This window comes from Uloborus diversus, chromosome 3 (genome assembly GCF_026930045.1).
Source record: "Uloborus diversus isolate 005 chromosome 3, Udiv.v.3.1, whole genome shotgun sequence".
Classification (NCBI taxonomy): Eukaryota; Metazoa; Arthropoda; class Arachnida; order Araneae; family Uloboridae; genus Uloborus; species Uloborus diversus.
In genome coordinates, this window is record NC_072733.1 from 15,405,466 (window position 1) to 15,425,655 (window position 20,190).

Sequence of the window (20,190 nt, forward strand, 5' to 3'; positions counted from 1 at the left end):
TTCCAGAGAGGAACAAATATAAGTTTTTAGTGCCAATCGCTTAAAATTTAACGCGTGTCAATAGTTTTTTTTTTTTAGTATTTAGCATTTTTAAGAAAAAAATGTGAAGTTTCGTGATGGTAACTTCTTATTATTTCTGAAATACTTACATTTACACTAAAAAGAATGAAATAAAAAAATTTTGAAAAAAAATAGAACCGACTTCAAAATTGCTCTAAAAAGTGAAAAATAATTTTATTCTTTAAACACCATCGATAATGCTTTTAAACATAATTTTTGAAGTTGGCGCAAAAACGATAGATAAAATCATTCACAGTCATAACTCAAATACAACTATAAATTTAACCAGGACCAGTTTCTTCACTATCACATACATTATGCATTGATGACAGCATATTTGAATAGCGATATAAATGTTTCTTCGTAACTTAGGATGCTTTTTCTGAAAAAAAATATGAACGAAGCATGGTTACACTGGATTTTAAGTTTTGTTTTTGCGCCAACTTCAAAAATTATGTTTAAAAGCATTATCGATGGTGTTTAAAGAATAAAATTATTTTTCACTTTTTAGAGCAATTTTGAAGTCGGTTCTATTTTTTTTTCAAAATTTTTTTTCCAACATTAACATCATTTTCTCTTGAACAGGAGAGGGTTTTGTTTGCTTTTTATTAGCCCTTTGGCTTGAAATTTACAATGAAGTAGACTAAATTTAATCTCGTTAGCTTCTCTTATTCGTTTTCGCTTTCATTTCAAAATTCTTTACAATTATAATTATGTAAATAATCTGAAAATAGGTTTCAATTGATTATGCTTTACCTCTATGCAAAGTTTCAAGGCACTATGTAATTTCTAAATATTATCTTGCCAAGTATAAAGTCAAATAGCGAGACAGGACAACAAACCGATACCGGTGACGACAAATTACCATTTCTTTTGCGAACAAGGAACAGTTTTGGTCAAAATTTAGTACAGTTGAGAGAAATAATTAAAAAAGAAATTATGAAGTATTGCACTGCAATTGATGGTTGGAATAAATTGTTCATAGAACAAATGCATTCAAAATTACACACGAAATTAACTTTCACAAAAGGGAAAGTGAGTGATCTGGGAAATGGAAAAAATAAAAACATGGTGCACAAAAGCGCACGAAAATGCGATTCATCTCACCATCATTTAGTAATCACCAATCAATAGTACGACAATATCATTTTGCTATCTTTCCGCTACTTTTGTTTAATGATCTTCTATTAGTTCGTGCTTTTGAAGACAAATTTTTACATTAACAGATTGACTTTGGTTCTGTATCATGGAAAATGAAATGTACATTTAAAATATAAGTAGATATTTAATAAATTACATTGAAAAGTCTTGAAACTTATTTGTTATTTTTAGGAAATACCGAAAATACAGGTATTTCACCTCAGCAAATATTGGTATTTTGAAATTGCAAAATTCCTCGGAATACCAGTATTCGGTTTACCGGTATAGCGGTATTGCAATCACTATATTATCAACAGAGCATCCGTTTAAATGCATTTCAAGCATTGTTTAGTGTTCCCATCTCGTAAATTTAAAGTCTATCTTCTTCATTAAAATATACAATTTTGTTGTCCGTACAGAAACACAGGCATCTCAAATTGTCACGTAAAATGCGTTTATATGAAACGACGCGAGTCAGAAAGTACGAGAGCGTCATTTTATACACGCTGTTTGTGTATGCAATACATTTTTGAATTGTGATCAAAGTTTGACAACTTGTGAACCTAAAACCTATAATATAATCTCTGGCTTGTAGGTTTTAGTGGAGTTCTTCCTTCTTTTTTAAGATGTAACATGAATATGGAGTTAGATTGGAAAAATATTTACTCAAGGCAGTTCTGCCTTTTATCTGTTAAGTTCTCGTTCTTGTACAGAATTGAGGAAAAAAAAGGAGAAAAAAAAAAAGCTTCGCACAAATTACTTACAAGAAAATATTAATATCAAGAAACTGAATTTAAAACTCAAATTTGCCACACTTTAAGAACAGATGAATCAAAACCAACATATAACAACACAACATTTATTGAAGCAAAACATCTCGTGAACTAAATCAAAGTCAAATGAACAGACTTAAAAACGTCCAACAGCTATAACATAGTATACAAGTATATAAAAAATTTCTTTGCCAACAGTGTTGCCACTTTAAAGATTTTAAAATTTTTTCCACAATTGAAAAGAAAAGGAAAATGTTATTGGATCGCGCTCTTAAATAATTATTTTTATTCTCACTTTGTTTAATTCTCATTTATCTCAAAATTTAATGATTTTTTCAATAAAGGAAATTAAAAAGTAATTTCATTGTTTCTTTTTCATTAGAAAATAAATATCAAGAAAAAAATGAAAAATCGCTGAAACATTCTAATAGTTGCTCATGCTTTTTCTTTTCCTGAAGAGCTTTAACACTGATAAAGCACCGTTTGGTTCAGATGAATTGCTTCCTATTTCATTGAAAATTATCCTGAAAGTGGGGATAATTATTTTGTATTCTCACTTTAATTCTCACTTACGCTTTTTCTGCAACGTAAGCAAAATGTAATGAATTTTTTCGATAAAGAAAATAAAAATGTTATTACATTGTTCTTTCTTCATCAGGAAACGAATATTTAAAAAAAAAATCTCTAAAACATTTCAACAATTGTTCATTCTTTTTTTTTCATGAAAAGCATTAATACTGATGATGCAACGTCTGGTCAGGTTGAATTGCTTTCTATCTCATAAAAAATATCCTGAAAATGGGAATAATCACTTTTTATTCGCACTTACACTGTTTCTGCAATGCAAACGAAATTTAATGACTTTTTCGATAAAGAAAACAGTTGTTCCTTCTTCATTGAGAAATAATATTAAAGAATGGAAAATCTCTGAAGCATTTCCACAGTTGCTAACCCTTTTTCTTTTCCTCAAGAGTTTTAACGCTGGTGACGCACCGTCTGGTTTAAATGAACTCTTCCCTATTTCATAGAAAATTATCCTAAAAGTTTTCCCATAAAGCTGAAGAATAAATATACGTTAGACACTCAATATGTGTGTGTGTGCGCGCGTAGGCAGTTGAGCTCACATTACAGCTTAGGGAAGTTTCTCCAAATAATATTCCATTAAAGATTCCAGAAAGTTTTGGCATGACTTGGAGAAAATCTCTGTCTCTCCTTGAAACCAAATTACGTCTTATATGGCACGTCTTCCATTGTTTCAGTTTCACCGCTCGCTCTTCTTTTGCAGGGACTTATCAAGTTGCTAGGTTACGGAGGAATTCTATCCTACACATCCGATTATCCATCTGTTTAAAAGTTCTCAGTCACAGAATCACATAAAATGTTAAATGAAGCGTGCAGATGTCAGTTCTAAATTTAGACAAGGCATTAAATTACACTCATGTCCATAAATGAAGGATAATTCAGAATCACACAGAAACTGAACTCAAAAATAAAATTTTCACCTGTAGAATTATCATACACATCTTGAAGAAGAATATGCAAGTTACAGGAAACCACCAGATGGCGCGTGTAGTACGTGACAATGACGAGAGTGTAAGAGAGGGGTATATATGAATGGGGTGGCAAAGAAGTAAAATTATTCACAAAATTGTTTAAAAAATAAATAAATAAATAAAATCACGTAATTTGCGCAAAAGTGTTTTTTTAGCATTATTTGCTTTAAGTAAAAATTTTTAAAACTATTTTAGCCTCTAGTCGCTAATGTTGTGTCTTGACAATCTTTTCAACCGTTCAAAAACTTCTCTAAAATGATCAAATCGAAAAATATGTTAATCCCTACTACTTGTCTTCTCCAAACTTTGTTATAAACATGATATGTTTCTCAGAGTTGTTTTTTGACTAGTGTTATTTTCATCCAAAATTTTGCACATCCAGTTCAATACCGTCAAAAAGGCAAATTTTTAGTTTTTGATTTAATGGCGGTATTGCAGTGCTAAAATGAATGCTAAACTGAATTTCATAGGGCCATATGTGTAAATACGCTATAGGCAATAGTATTAAACTTAATCACTCGTGGCTACATTTCGTTTCAAAGTTCAACCAGTTACACTGTAAAAACGATTCAGAAACGTTCCTGGAAAATAATAGACAGCTGATATGCCCAATTTCAACCAGTAACATTTCTTACAAAAACCAGGAACGTTTTCCGATACAAGTGAGTAACCTTCCTGAAATGCTGGGAAATATCCTCTGTTAAAGCCAGTCGTGAACCTTCTACAAAAATTAAATAGTTTCAATGTATTTGATTAGAACCTTCCTGGTTTACCAAGAAAGCTCCAGAAGCATTACCGCGACCATGGCCAAAGCTGCGCGAATAATTGCAAGCAAGAACCAACCATATTTCTTGCCTGCAATTTCTGCCTCGCAAGGCTGTAGCTATTCAGTGACTTATTTGCTCCCATTGGGAGTTCAGTCAATCTGGACGGGCCGTGATCAAATTGAAGCCGATATACCTTATAAACATGCTCAGTCATTCTTTAAACTGGTAGCAAAAAATATCTTTCATACCAGTGAAATGTCTGCATTCTTGCATCTTTTAGCAATTCAGGAAACGTTTTTGCGAAGATACTTGAGTTTGCGGGGAAATAGGTGAAAACCTCTGAAATCCCGAAACGTTCCATGGAGATAACCAGTAACGTTTCGGAATTTTTTTACAGTGTAGCACTGCAAATACCGCCCTGAAATCAAATTTTTAAATTTGCACTTATGGCGGTAATGAACTGGATGTAGGATTTGCTGTAGAGCATCTCACGATTGTCGGCATTCGTCTCCAAACGAATGTACTTGAAAACAGGTTGAAAACAGTAGAAATCGGGATTGCTAAAATCAAGTATTGCCGAATTAAGTTTTCTTCGTGAAACATCATTGCTTGTTTACAACTTTTGAAGCACTATTTTGCCGAGTTTTAGCAATAGGGAAGCGGACTGTAGGAAGTATTTGGTAGGTTGGGTAGCAACTCGATGTTCATTACACTGTAAAAAAAATCCGGAAACGTTTCTGAGTATATCGTGCAGCTGTGGTTCATGAAAATTTCAAAAACGTTTCTGAGTATTTCGGAATCCTCTTTCTGTAATGTCCAGAAACGTGTCTGAGTATTTCGGAATCCTCTTTCTGTAATTTTCAGAAACGTTTCTGAGTATTTCGGAATCCTCTTTCTGTAATGTTCAGAACGTGTCTGAGTATTTCGGAATCCTCTTTCTGTAATTTTCAGAAACGTTTCTGAGTATTTCGGAACCCTCTTTCCGTAATTTCCAGAAATGTTTCTGAGTATTCTGTGCAGCTGTGGTTCATGAAAGTTTCGAAAACGTTTCCGAGTATTTCGGAATTCTCCAAACAATGTTCAGAAACGTTTCCGAGAATTTCGGAATCCTTTTTCCGTTATTTTTTCTAAAATATAATTCTTTATTATAGTATTGCATACCATATCAGTTTCAATTCTTTCGTATCTAAGAGCAATAATACAAGCAATTTTAGAATCATTCGTGGATTTTTTTTTTTTTTTTTTTTTTTGGAATTTCTAATGACAAATAGCATGGTTAACAGCATAACATATGCACAGTTATAAATTTTTGAAAAATTATGAAATAATCTAGTAGTTTCATTCCTAATCACAAAATCGTCGGGGAATTGGAGTGGGGGTACCTTCTGAAAAGTGGGGATTGTTTGTTAAACAATCTTAAACTTCAGTTTTTCTCTCAATATTTTCAAGACAAAACTATCAACATATTGTATTTTTAATGCAGAACTTAAAAACATATCTTGTATCAAACTTGATAGCTTTTATCTTCGGATAAAATTTGACAGGACTTACCTACCCTTCGCGTTCCTAAATTCGTTCACCTCAAGTCAATTTCTCTGACGAACAAAGTGTACCGAAAAGTACCAACAGAGAAATTGATGAATTTAAATATGACACCAAGTCCCCCTGCTGGAACCATTCGGGTTGATTCTTCTGTTCTTGCCCTTTTCCATCTCATCACAAATATAAATACTTATTCAAAATAGGTTACTGATTTTATTTTTACAGTGTGCGCAAAATGCATTATATATTTTATTTATTAAAACATTGAACTCTATTACATGATTATTCCATTTCATATATACAAGAATACCCCCCCCCACCATAAGAGTGATGGTGCATCCATAAAATGCTATGAAGCGCCCCCCCCCCCCTTGAAAAAGCAACATCATATACATTATAAATCAAAGTATCATATACATTATAAATCAAAGTATCATATAAATTATAAGTCAAATACTTTAATATGGTGTAAAAATACAAAATTATTTTATTAAGTCTTTTTTTTTTTTTTTTGCTTTTGGTAAAATTGAGGCTCGTAAAACGAAAAAAATGAAGACACTTTTAAATACATATATGTATCTATTTGTTAAATAAATTAATACACATTTAACTAATTTAAAGCGTTTCGCTAATGCAAATATTTAAAGAGATATCGTCATTTAGATAATACTGAAGCACTATGTTCCTAATTACAAGAGATAGTTTTTTTTTTTTTTACTTCATGGGGCATTCCAAGGTATTTTTGACATTTACAGTGGCTCCCAAAAGTGTTCATACACCTTGAAATTTTGTAGTAAAACCAAAATAACGCAAAACTGAAATCGAATATGAAGTCCAATTTTTTTTCACACCATTCCTATGCCATTCTGAATAAAACCCAGTAGTTTTTATCAGAATGTTGCCAGATTTTATTTTTGAAATTTGTCAAAGAACGAAGAGACAGAGAAAAAATACGCCACAAAAGTCATCGTACACTGAAATATTTTTGAATAAGTTCGTAATTAAAATTATCATATGTGGTTTTTTTATTATTTTTGCATTGTAATAACACTGTAAAGTCATTTGCCTTTAATTTTTTGTTTATTTATTCCCCAATATTCTGCATATTATTTCAAAATGGCAGGTATGCGTAGAAAACAACAAACACGATTCGAAATTTGATTTTTTCCCCTCACAGTAGCCGTAAATTGGTTTTAAATGTCTCTAAATTAGTTAAGTTATACCATTCTATAGTGAAGTGCCTGATAAAATGCTTTAAAGACAAGAATCGGATCGAATCGGTAAGAAAAGGCCAACTGGCAAAGTTAACAAAGCGTGATCGGAGGTTTACAGCTAAAAAAAATATGAAAAATACACATTTCAGAACTGAAAAAGTTTCTGCAGAAGTGAATGAAACATTTTACGTTTAATTTTCACCTAAAATTGTTCGCCAACTTCTCTGATTAGCTGGATTAAATGGGATCTCTTCCCGCAAAAATTTTCTCGTTCGTGCGAAAAACAGTAAGCTTACGCTTTCCTTCGTAAAATCAATGATAAATAAGCTCAAAACGTTTTGGAACAACGTCTTATTTATAGAAGAAAATAAATTTAACAATTTGGGTTAAATTGTGGTATAATTGTACATGGAAGAAAAAAATGAGGAATTTAATCTTAAGAACTTAGTTGGATCAGTTAATCAGGATGGTGAAGGTGTTTTTGTGTGAGGGTGCATATCAGCATCAGGACTTGGAAATTTGGAATTTTTTGATGAAATAATGAATCATGCTGTTCATTTAAATATTTTAAAAAACAATTTTAAACTATTAGCCCAAAATTTGGTAATTGGGAACAACTTTGTTTTTTATCAAGGTAACGATAAGAAGCACACGTTTGCGTTTGGTGCCTCAAAAATTTGTCCTTAAGCTTAGAAATATCTCCTCAATCGCCAGATTTAAACTTAATGGAACATATTTGGAGATATCTGGTGGTTAGATTACGAAAATACACCATTGAAGCAAAAAGTGAACTAGAAACAGTAAGGCTCGAAGTGCGGCTAAATGTTTACTCAGAAATTGCACAAAAAAAGAAAGAAAAAACAATGAAATCTATTCCCAGACGTTTAAAAGCTGTTGTTGATACTGCATGATATTCTACTAAATAATAACTTAGTAAAAAGTTATATTATTTACTAATTTTTTGACATTTTTTCAAAATGTACGAAGACTTTTGTGAGATAAAATTTCCGGCACTTTTTGGTTTTTGATTTTTAAAAAATTAAGTTTTAATGTTTTATTAAAAATTTTCATGTGGTTTTATTAAAAATAGATCATAGATCTTATAATAAAATACCTATTTCGAAATATTAATTCTAATGAATGGATAAGGGCCTATTTCATTGAAAGTCGTAGGTGTACGAACACTTTTGGGAGCCACTGTATATAGAGTCCGTAACGTGACCTTTTTTTGCCATAACTTTTTAATTTACTGTTTGATTAGCATATTATTTTATTTTGATCTTTTCCTACCAACACACCAGCTCAAATTAAAATAATTTGCAAATCTAACGGTAAATTAAAAAGTTATGGCAAAAATAGGTCACGTTACGGACTCTACATAATGTCCAAAATACCGTGGAATGCCCCTCATACAATCTAGCTACACTGTTTACAAGAGAATGAAAACATGCAACCTTAAAGGCGAACTATCAAACCTGACAATTTGCATATTATAACATTTAATTCATAATGCTTGATACATAAATGTTCAGCCAAATATTAACTGAGATTGACACATAAAAACAAAGTACACAATAACACTTATTTAAATTTTTTTATAATCTTCAATTCATAAATTTTACAGAATAAAACTAGACACACTTGCACTTTAAATATGTGTTCTATATAATGTAAAATATTTTCAAATTGCAATAGTTCACAACAAAAAAATAATACTGAAGAAAATAGTTTTTTTTTTTAACGAGATTTATATGAACTAAATCTCTTTAAAGTAATAGAGTTGCAAAGCGACTTACCTATTCGTCGGTGGTGGTCTTTTGCTGGCTTTGGTCACCAAAAAGGTGATTTTTATGACAGAATAAAATTCTGCCAACAAAAATTACCCATTTGGTGTAGAAAGAAGAAAAGTATCCAAGAAAAAAGTGAATTACCTACACAAGTTATGCGACGCAATGAATTTAGATGGCGTCCTCTCGGCAGTTATTTGGTTTTTAATTTCAGTTTGTATTCCTTCCGCGAGCATGCGTCGAGAATTTGCACTTCGTACTTAAAAATAAGTGACATAGCTTCAAATTCAATCTCATGACGATACATATGCAAGAAAATATAAGACTTTAAAATTATCTTCAGTGAATTCATGCGAGGAACAAAACTTCTACTAATCCCCTTGATGAGTGTTACTTCGCATACATGAGTCAGCACTTGTTTTCATTGCGTGCTTTCGAAAGTTTCAGTTTAGTTTTGCTGCTGGACTATAAAATTGCCGTGAGAGCTGCGCATGCGTCGACTCTTACTTTCTTGCTAAACGGGAAACGTTTTTGATTATAGCAGAAAACTGCGGAGGGCGTACGAATCTGTGTATTACGGAAAACTTTTTTGTATATTCAGAGAGTTTTCCGAGATTTTTTACAGTGTAGTAAGGTTAAATATTTGACAGGAAGAACATAATCTTTGCTAGCAATCATGTATGTAATTTCTCCAAAGTTTTTTTTTTTGTGGGAACGCCATAAGATTCCTTAATACTTCATCAAACTTCATAAGTAAATTATCATTTTCAAGATTTTTTCCCTTGTTTTTTTGGGGAAACTAAACAAACAATTTACATTTTGCCTGTTTAAAAAACCTACAGTTATATATATATATATATATATATATAATTGTTTGGTTAAATTCCAAACTTCCGCTTGCGCCTTCAAAGGGAGAGCTGGATAGCTCAATCGGTAGATCGTCTCTCAACCGAACGGTCCAGGGATCGACTACTTCTGGCAATCTGCCGTTATAGGATTTTTAAAGAAAGAATTTTGCATAGGAAACACCTTAAGCGTTAAAACTGATTCAATGGGAATGTTCTTTGCGAATAAGTTATTTTTTGCATAAGGTGTTGGCCGACAGAGAGGTGTAATGGTTAATACGTTGGCCTCTCACATTCAAAGACGCAGGTTCAAACCTTGCTCCAGTCGGTGAATTTTCAACATGTGGAAAATCGACAGCGTCCATGCCACATGATTCTGCAACATGTAAAAGATCCCTCGAGTACTAGTTTGGCATGGAGTATCTCTTGGAAAAATTAAATTTCTAGAGCAGTTCAGCATCGAATAGAGCCCAAGTGCTTCCATCTAGTGGTGAAAATGGGTGTCGAAATTCTCGTGGCAATGGCATCCCTATTCCTATTCAGAGACACAACTGACTACAACTGTATTTATGTCGAGGACTGCATACTAAGTGCCTTGCCTCCATTATTTTATATACCGATAGATGGCAGCACCACCACCGGATCGAACAGTTAATGAGAATTTAGAACTAATCCAGGTGCTAATAGCTACCTGGTGCTAGCACCCCCAGAGGTATCGTTTCACTTGGAGGACATTGAGACCACGAGCATATTTAACGTCGCCCAGTCCCCTTTAATGACGACGGTGGGTCTTCGACCATCGAGGTTCGAACTCAGGACCCTCCGGCCCCGAATCCGACACTCTACCGATCGGGCTACCACGGCCCTCAATGGCATCCCGCCAAAATTGGTGCGACATGAAAGAGTGGATGCTGTGCCAGGGGATCGCACTAGGTCTGCAAAAGGCAGTGCCTCTACTGCAGCACCTTATGAACTGTAACGCGGATTATCACTTTTGCTGTCCGATGATGCGTCATCTATAGGTTATTTTTTAGCTATTTTTTTTTTTTAATTCAATGTCCTTTGATAATTTCCACTTATTGAAATTTCAATCTCACTCCATAATTTGCATTTTTTTTAGTACCATTTCAACATTTATTTGCTAAAGTTCCAAAGTTTTGTTGATAATCCGATTTGTTGAAATTTCAGTGTCATTTCATAGTCCTCATTTTTTAAAGTCTTAATGCCGTTTCATAGTCCCCGTCAACTAAAGAGTCAGTTGCAATTCATATCCACATTTCAGGCAGTGAGAAGCAAAGGGATGTAAGTGGACATTTTCAAGTTTTGAGTAAAACGGGTTTAACGATAAGGTCCTTGGTAGATTTTGATTCAAAAGTTTTTCTAAATAATGCTGTATAACAGCACCTACCAGGGCTACTAGTACTATATCTTGCACCAAGACAGAGGAGAGGTTTACCTACCATTTGTGTACAGGCTATCTCCAAATTTTTAATTTTGCCACTTACAACCCTTTGCTTTTCACTACCTCATTTATTGAAGTTTCAATGTCATTTCGTAATCCCAATTAATTAAAATGTTAATGCTACTCCACAATCGTCATTCATTACAGTTTCAACATTATATCATACTTATCACTAAGTAAGGTTTCAACACTGTCATATTGAACCATACATTAAAAATTCTTTTATAGTTCCTATTTTTTTTTAAACTTCAATGTCATTTCATAATCCCGACTTGTGTTACACTTTCAACATCATTTCATTATTTCCTCCCCCATTTAATAGAGTCACCAACTGTCATCTGGCGCATGCGCACCATTTTTTTTTATTTACGTGCATTAATTCCATGAGTTGTTGAATTTTCAACTGCTTACTGTCTCTCGGATCATCCAGTAATGATGCATTAATTAGCGACAATAATTACTTGAAAGCACGATCACATGTATAATGCACTCAGTAACTAGCTTTCATCATAAAATATTAATAGAAAATTAGCTTGAAGTATTTTAAACTAATTAATTTACTATTCTTTACTGTTTTCGTACAAGGAAGAGCAATTTTGCTTTATACTAAAGTACTTTCCATCAGAATACATAAATATATTCATTTCCTTTACTGGCTTTTACCATGGAGTAAAGGAGTGTAAATAAAATATGACATCTTTCCATATTTTGTCATCTTGCATATACTTTATGCCTACACATCTAATACCTTTTCTGATAATATTAGTTCGCAAATGGCTATTAATTCTTTCTAAAGGCTTATTTTAGGAATTAATTCTGTACATGCTAAGCCATCATTTTTACAACTAGACGTTTTATCCTTCTAATTAGATATTCCAGAGTTTCAATATTCATTCCAAAACTTCTAAACGAAGATAAATAACGTTTATAATCTTAGGAAGAGGCAATCAAAACGCGTCTTCTAGGTTTTCGTAAACAATTCGCAAATCTTAGGAAAATCTTTCGAAGAATTTTGAAAGTAAGGCCTGTTTAACGTAGCCGTATGTAGGCTATAACGAGTAACTTCAACTCCACTTCACGTTTTGCTTTGTGTTACTTAATTTTTTATAACAAAATTGTGCTTATAACGACATTTTTATTTGGTCTCACCGACTTCACTATAAACGAGCAAGACTACATCAACTCGTCCAAATACACACAAGTTTCGATTCATTAGCTCTGACGAATTTAGGTTAAACTATTTTCTAGTTAGTTGATAACACATAAGCCATTTATGAGATTGTGTTTTCAAAAAATAAATAAATAAAATAAAAGAAGAAAAATTATGATGATGGCGATGATCAATATAAAATTTTAAATATATACATCAAACAAAGGCAATAATACACTTTTATATGTTAAAGAGATCCAAACCGTGACCCTCATCTTCTATAAGAACCGAATCAGCATAACGAATATTCAGTTCGGGACAGCTATATATTTCAATTTCTTCCTAACTCATTTCTTTGAAAAAAATTGCTAAATAATGTTTTTTCAACTATGCGTTTCTACTAGAAGCTTTCTTAATAAAAAGCATGGTAGGAAGAAAATAATTTTTAGGTTGTTATACCTTGTTGAAAAATATTTTACACGTGGCCAACAAATGGCAAATAGTTTTGGAAATGACCAATATATGTATAAATAAAGAAAATAAAATAGTATAAGAAATAGAATACAATAAATAAAATAAAATAAATAAATAAATAAAATTAATAAAAATAAATAAATGAATGAATGAATAAAATAAATAAACAAATAAGTAATAGAATAAAAAAATTAAGTGAATGATTGGATGAATGAATAAAAAACAAATACATAGATATATACACAGAAGGGTAATGTTGTATTTATTTATTTTATTTTCAGGTTAATCCTTGTTGTGATGTTGAAAAGGGAAACGCAGGTGCTGATGAGTGTGATTCCACAAAGAAACAAACTGGAAATCAACCGAAATCATGTTCTTGCTTGTTACAACAAGGTGGTTGCGATTGTAGCATAAATCAGAAAACTATCCGATTCGAGCCTTGGTCCAGGCACAAGTCAGTCGTTATGTCTGTTGGGTTGATCACGTTTTGTGTTTGGATTGTGGCAATAACTGTCATCGGAATACAAGGAAAATTATAAAAAAAAATCATTTCTAATATCTCAAAAACACTAATTGGAATTGTTTGCTTTGAAGTAAAAAGTACGACAATATCAGAAACTATACATGTATAGTGCAGCTCTGGTTAGTTGAGCTGTGATCTTGACTATGTTTACTTGTTTTAGGGGAGTTTAGTGAAAAACAGACGTGTTGTTGGCTCGGATTTTAGTTGGAAAATATTTGAAAACAACTAAGAAAGTTTCTAAACTCAACTTAGCGCCAATTTCCTTCCCTGTTTTCCGAAACAGAGGTAAACATTGTCAGAGTCAGAGCTCAACTTCTCAGAGTCTCACAATATAATAATTTCATTTGATTTATTATGATTCATTAAAACTGTTTTCAGTTTTTACTACTTTGCTTTTACCATTAATATATGCAGCAGTATCATAATCTTGAAAAAATATTGAATTTTAACTGTGTCTGATTATTCTGCTGTTTTATTGCATTTTTTGCGTGATATTAATTTTTATTAATAGAAAATTAATTAATATGAATGTGAAGTTGCTATTGGTGGAAAGTACGCTTAATAATGTTGGTAACAAAAATGAACTGAGAACTCGAGCTACTGGTGATTGAAAATCTAATGCATACGACGTTGTTTCGTGTTAGTTGAAACAAAGATGCACGACTTGTGTTAGTGAAAAAAAATGTACTAAACACAAAGGTAAGAATACTTACTGAAAGACAGAACATGAAGCAAACCGAATGGAAAAAATGTGTGGTTTTTTCGGAGAACCAATATATCTGTTGAAGTTAATTTATGTTAACTGAGTATAAAAAATATATTAGATTTGATGTCAAAACGTCTCAGAGAACGATGAAAAATAATGTGACGCAAAACTATTGAGTGGATTTTAACTCTTATCAAGACATATTTCTTTGCATTGATGGTACAATTTTTTTAAGGAGACTTCATACCTTTAGACCTTTTTTTTTTTGTATTTAAAGATATTTAATTATGTAAAGTTTATTTTGTTTAATATTATTGTTAAAAAAACATAACTTTCATATGAAAAACAACAATAAATACAATAGGCTATTTAAAATTTGATTTTTTTTAAAGTAATATTTTTCAAGTTCCTACTTTTTTTTTATTAATGAACATTTTGTTTCCGACTTGTTTTGCAACTATCATAATGTCACGATGTACAACACTAAGGATAAGTTTTGTTAAAATTGAATTAGTTTTTGAAAAAAACAAAGTAATTTAAAAAGTTTACATCCATGGTAATAAAGGAAAACATGGTTTCTGCTTCTTCTTGAGTTTTAGTCACTTTAAGCAGTATAATGTTTTGAAAAAATCGAACTATGAGAAAACAATGCTTGAGGAGCACAAAATTACTAGACAAACAGGGCAGTTGAAGCATTTAAAAACTTTTTTACCGTATAAATATTGATTAGATAGTTTTAAATATTTTCTAAGTTATACTAAAGGTGTTCAAGTACATTTTGAGCAAAAAAATCGATCCCTTCCTTCTGCTTGCGAAATGTCGCTCAAATCCGAGCATTCGGACGTTGTCAGTTTCTTTAGTACGGTTAATGAACAGTAAGTAAAAGATAAAAGAAATTTTGTAATCTGATAATTTAGATTTTCTGAAAAAAAAAAAAAAGTATAATCATAAGAGTATTTATTCTATGTTTTTGATGCTCTTTAAATATAAGGCGTAGTTAAGAATGCGGTTCTTGGTCAGATGATATCGGTTTAATGAAATCTTATCAAACTATTTGCACTGCATCCTATCATGGTGATGTCAGTTAATTACAAGCTCCAGGGGTGCACATGCTCAAATTTCACGAAACATTTGCCGTATTTGACAAAATGAATTCGCGAAAAATACCCCGAGTAAATGTTTCGTTAAACTGACGACAGTTTTGTGAGATTTGAGCATAAGTTTCTGACCTTATGGGAGAAGAATCATCTTAAATGACGAAATTTGCAATACGATTGAAGAATATTCGAAAGTGAGCTATTCAAAAGGCTAGCAAAAGTTGAAATTGCGTACAGTCAGTGGCGTAGTGAGAAATGTTTCATATGTGTGTGCGGGGGGGGGGGGCGTAAGTAATTTTATTGAAATTAGCGGCTAAAAAGCGCAGTTTTAGGTCCTTGCATGTGTCTTCAATCATATAACGTTGTTGCTTCATTGGAGGAGGGTGATATAATCCCTCTTCATCCCTTGGCTACGCCACTGCATACAATGTGTTGCGTTATGAAGTGGATAAAGGTACTTTTCTCTTTTTTTCCCTCTAAACCTAAAATGGGTTAATGTATTGCATTCTCAGTGATAATGTTGGATTAACAAGAAAACGTAACAAACTTACTGTTATGTATCTTATGTTGATGTCGGTTTAATTAAAAGACTAGCAAACGTACTGTGATAGTCTTATTCTTATCATGTCGGTTTAATTAAAAGACTAGAAAGCGTACTGTGATAGTCTTATTCTCATCATGTCGGTTTAATTAAAAGACTAGCAAACGTACTGTGATAGTCTTATTTTCATCATGTCGGTTTAACTAAAAGACTAGCAAACGTACTGTGATAGTCTTATTCTCATCACATGTCGGTTTAATGAAGACCCTCGTAAATTTTTTTGCTTGAGGATGATATTTTAGTAAAAAACTGAAAAAAAAAAATCAGAAATATTCTCTTGGTAATATCTAAAACATATCTAGCAACGAATGCGTCAAGAGCATTAGATCTAAATCAAACAGTTATTTTTTTTCTTTAAGCTACTTTTTGCAATGGACGCATCGGAAATTCAAATTCAGCACTTGCTTCAGTTTCATTTATCAACCAAAAATATTCCTACTTTTCTTCTTTACCTTCATAACGCATGCATGACGTGTAATAATGTAATAAAACAACAAAAAAATTCCAGAAAATATTTTTTCCCGCTAGTACAAAATGCTTTAAATATCAAAGAACCTATGAACTTTCAAATTTCATTCAAATAGTAAATTAGGACTGTTATTGGAAAACAGACGGTCAAGGCAAGATGGTTTTCAGCATTAAAAAAAAATTACTTTTTACCAAACATAAATAGTTTACATGGTTGAAGTTTGTATCAGGTTTTAGTTATTTCCTTTTAAAACTAATTATGTTTTGAGTTAAATTTAAATAAAAATGGTATTTTACAAAACCTGAAGCTCCCTTTTTTTCTCTGAAACATAAACATAAAGAACGAAACACTGAAATACGAGAAGATTTTTTTTTTCATATTACTTTACAAAATGCTGAAATATTTTTTACATTTCCCACAGTGACAAACAATTTTTTGAAGTTGATGTTGAAATGAAGTAAAGAAAAAATATGCTGCTAATGGTCTTTCATGCCGATAAAATACACTCCATGGTCTTTTTTCGATTAAGAAAATATTTGAGATCAGATTTTTAAATCTTTTTTCTAAGTTATTTTTTCCCGCAAGTTGTATGTGTGATTAGATTTTTAAAGGCTCTCGTCGTCTCGGTAACACAATCGATTAAGAGTTTTTTTTTTTCCTTAAGAGAGGAAGGGGAAGTCAACGTTAGGGCGTAACAGCTTAAAGGTTTTTGTTGCCTTTTTGTAAACTTATATTAAATAACATACTAGGGCCCTGTGATTTTTTTTCTTCTGAATACTGGTGATTGCTCTGGGGACCAATTTGAGGTATAATTTTGGTTGACTTCGAACTTTGAGCTGTTTTCGAGTTCATTAAGTATGCTGATTTCAAATCTGTAGTTAGTTTTCTTTTGCAGTTTCAGGTTTTTTCTCTTCGATAAATGTGAATACTTTCCACTGTAAAGCACGTATTACAGGAAGCATTACTGCTCTCCTACTGGACAACACAAATATTTTCAAATTGAAATCAAGTTTTTCTTTTCGCAAATAATATTATTATTTGTGATAATTTTTTATTCAGCTTATAGTATCGAGGAAAATTAACGAATCAATACAGAACGTATAAAAATACGTGCTCATCAATTACACAAAAAGTGATTTTTTTTAATATTATGCATGCAAAATTTAATGACTATCGTTTAAATTTTTTCTGACACGCATTTCTTCAAAAATTTACTACATTTGTGAACTGGTCGCTTTGATTCCTATGTAATTTAAAAGCTTGACGTGCTTCATTAAGATTCGGATCATATTTAGACTCGGAGGCCATAAGTCAAAATGTATGTAGCCAATAAGTATGCCAATAAGTAACAAATGTAATAAGTAGCCAATAAGTAACAAATGTATGTGGCCATAAGTAATGTGGCCAAAAGCTAGCCACAGATGTAAGTAAACTACACTGTAAAAAAATTCCGAAACGTTACTGGTTATTTCCGTGGAACGTCTCGGGATTTCACACGTTTTCGCCTATTTCCCTGTAAAAACAAGTATCATCACAAAAAAGTTTCCTGAATCGCTACAAGTTGCACGCGTGCAGACTTTTCATTGTTGTGGAAAATATTTTTAGCAACCAGTTTAAAGAATGAATGAGCGTGTTTATTAAGTGTATCGGCGTAAGGTTGCTTACGGCCTGTCCAGATTGACTAAGCTCCCAATGCGAGCGAAAATGTCAATGGATAGCTGAAGTCCTTGCAAGGCAGGCAATTGCAGGCAAGAGATATGCTTGGTTCCTTCTTGCATAGCTTTGGCCGTGGGCGCTCTGATTTTTATGGAGCCTTCTTGCTATATTAGAAAGGTTTTAATCAATTACACGAAACCTACTTAATTTTTCTAGAAGGTTATAGAGACATGACTGGCTTTAACAGGGCAGATCTCGTACTTCTTCATAAAGTTTCAAGGTTAATTTGAGAAAGGTTTCTGGTTTTTAGCGGAAAGCGTTCCTTGTTTTTTCAAGATATGTCACTGGAAGAAATTGGGCACATCAGCTGCCTATTATTTTCTAGGAACGTTTCTGAACCGTTTTTACAGTGTAAATCGCTGTGTTCCAGTGTTATCAAGACTTTTAGAACAGAAAAGCTACTTATTATTCTTCTTTAGTATTTAAAAAAGTACTTCATAATAAGGATATTTTCAATTTTCCATATTTTTACTCCTTTAAACAGTCTTACGACATTTAAACAAATGCAGGATGATATTTTACCATATATCTATATACTATTTTACTATGCTGCACTGTAAAAACGATTCAGAAAGGTTCCTGGAAAATAATGGGCAGCTGATGTGCCCAATTTCTTCCAGTAACATATCTTACAAAAACCAGGAACGGTTTCCGCTAAAATTCAGTAACCTTACTGAAATTATCCTGGAAGCTTCCTAAAGTATTCAGAACTCTTCCCGTTTAAAACCAGTCGTATCTCTGGAATCTTAGAATAAATTTAGGTAGGTATACTATAATAGGTTAGCACCTTACTGCGTTTCGAGGAAAGCTCCGAATGCAGTATTACAAACATGGCCACAGCTAAGACAGAATTGCAAGTAAATATCAAGAATTTTACTCACCTGCAATTCTTGCAAAGCTACATAGTCCATGGACTGATTTGCGCCCTTTGGACGCCTTATCAGTCTGGACGGACCGCAGTCAAATGCAGAGAATACACTTTATAAATACTTTCAGGTTATCTTTAAACTGTTAGCTAAAACTATTTTTTACAAGTGAGAAGTCTGCATTCGTGCGACTTGTAGCAATTCAGGAAACTTTTTGACAAGTATACTTGCTTTTTCCAGAAACTGGATAAAAACCATAGAAATCCAGAAACGTTACACGGAAATACTCAGTAACGTTTCAGAGTTTTTTTTACAGTGTGCATGCTGCAATAATTCTGTCAGGTTACATGCTTCAATAAGTCAAATCCAGCTTTCTTGTCATTACGATATCACTCAATTCAATGAAACTTCATTTTGAAATGATCAAACAAAATATAAAAATTACGCTCAGAATGAAACTATACCACGTAATTTAAGGCAACTAAACACAACTCCAGCGTCGGAGGAGGAAAAATTACCTCTTGATTTTAAGAATAAGCTCGTAGACTAATTTCAATTCTCTGTTGATGTAAGATTTGCAATATTACTTTGAATACTCAGGAACGTACACGAAACGTTAAATTAAGGACTAAAATCTTGCACGCAAAATGTTCATTTATGGATGTCTGCACAGTTTATAAAATAATGCAAGAGGTTAAAATTTAACTTTAGCTAAAATGTTTCTAAAACTATTACAATAAAACTCACATTATTGGAGAGAAAATTTAAAGTAGAAATATATTTAAAAGCATTCTTTTTCATAATTTTAAGAAAGAATATTCATCTATTATATTAGCACTGTTTTTTTTAATACGTTATAAATGTCAGAGCCTTCTCAAATACACATTTACACACATGATACACAGTGCGCAGACAAAAAAAAAAAAAAAAAACTGCATGACTTGCAGAAATTAATTTTAAATAATTTCTCGAGAAATGAGAGAACAATTGTTCTGCAACTTTTGGCACATGAAAGGTATGCTTCAGCTGACATGTTTCAATAAAAAATAAATCACCCATGTATTTAGGAGACCAGCAACAAATACAATAAACCAGAAGGTGTTTTGATCATTCTTCATCGTAAATACCTGGGAATAAGCTGTAAATTAAAACAATTAGTTTTCCTACTATGTAATGCAACTTTATAGATTTTTGTGAAAGTATTGCTAAAATTTATGAAGATACAGGGTGTCCAGCAAAGAACTCCCTGGTTTCAAAATTAAATATCTCGGAAACAAGTGACGTTATTGGGATAAAATAAACGGTATGTTTATTGTAAAACACACAAAAATACTTGGAAATTAATTTCAAACATTGTCAACAGGTGGCGCTGCACGCTGCGATTGCAATAGAGGTCTCCATAAATAGTGATGCGAAGAGGTTGGACGATAATTTCTAGCGTATAT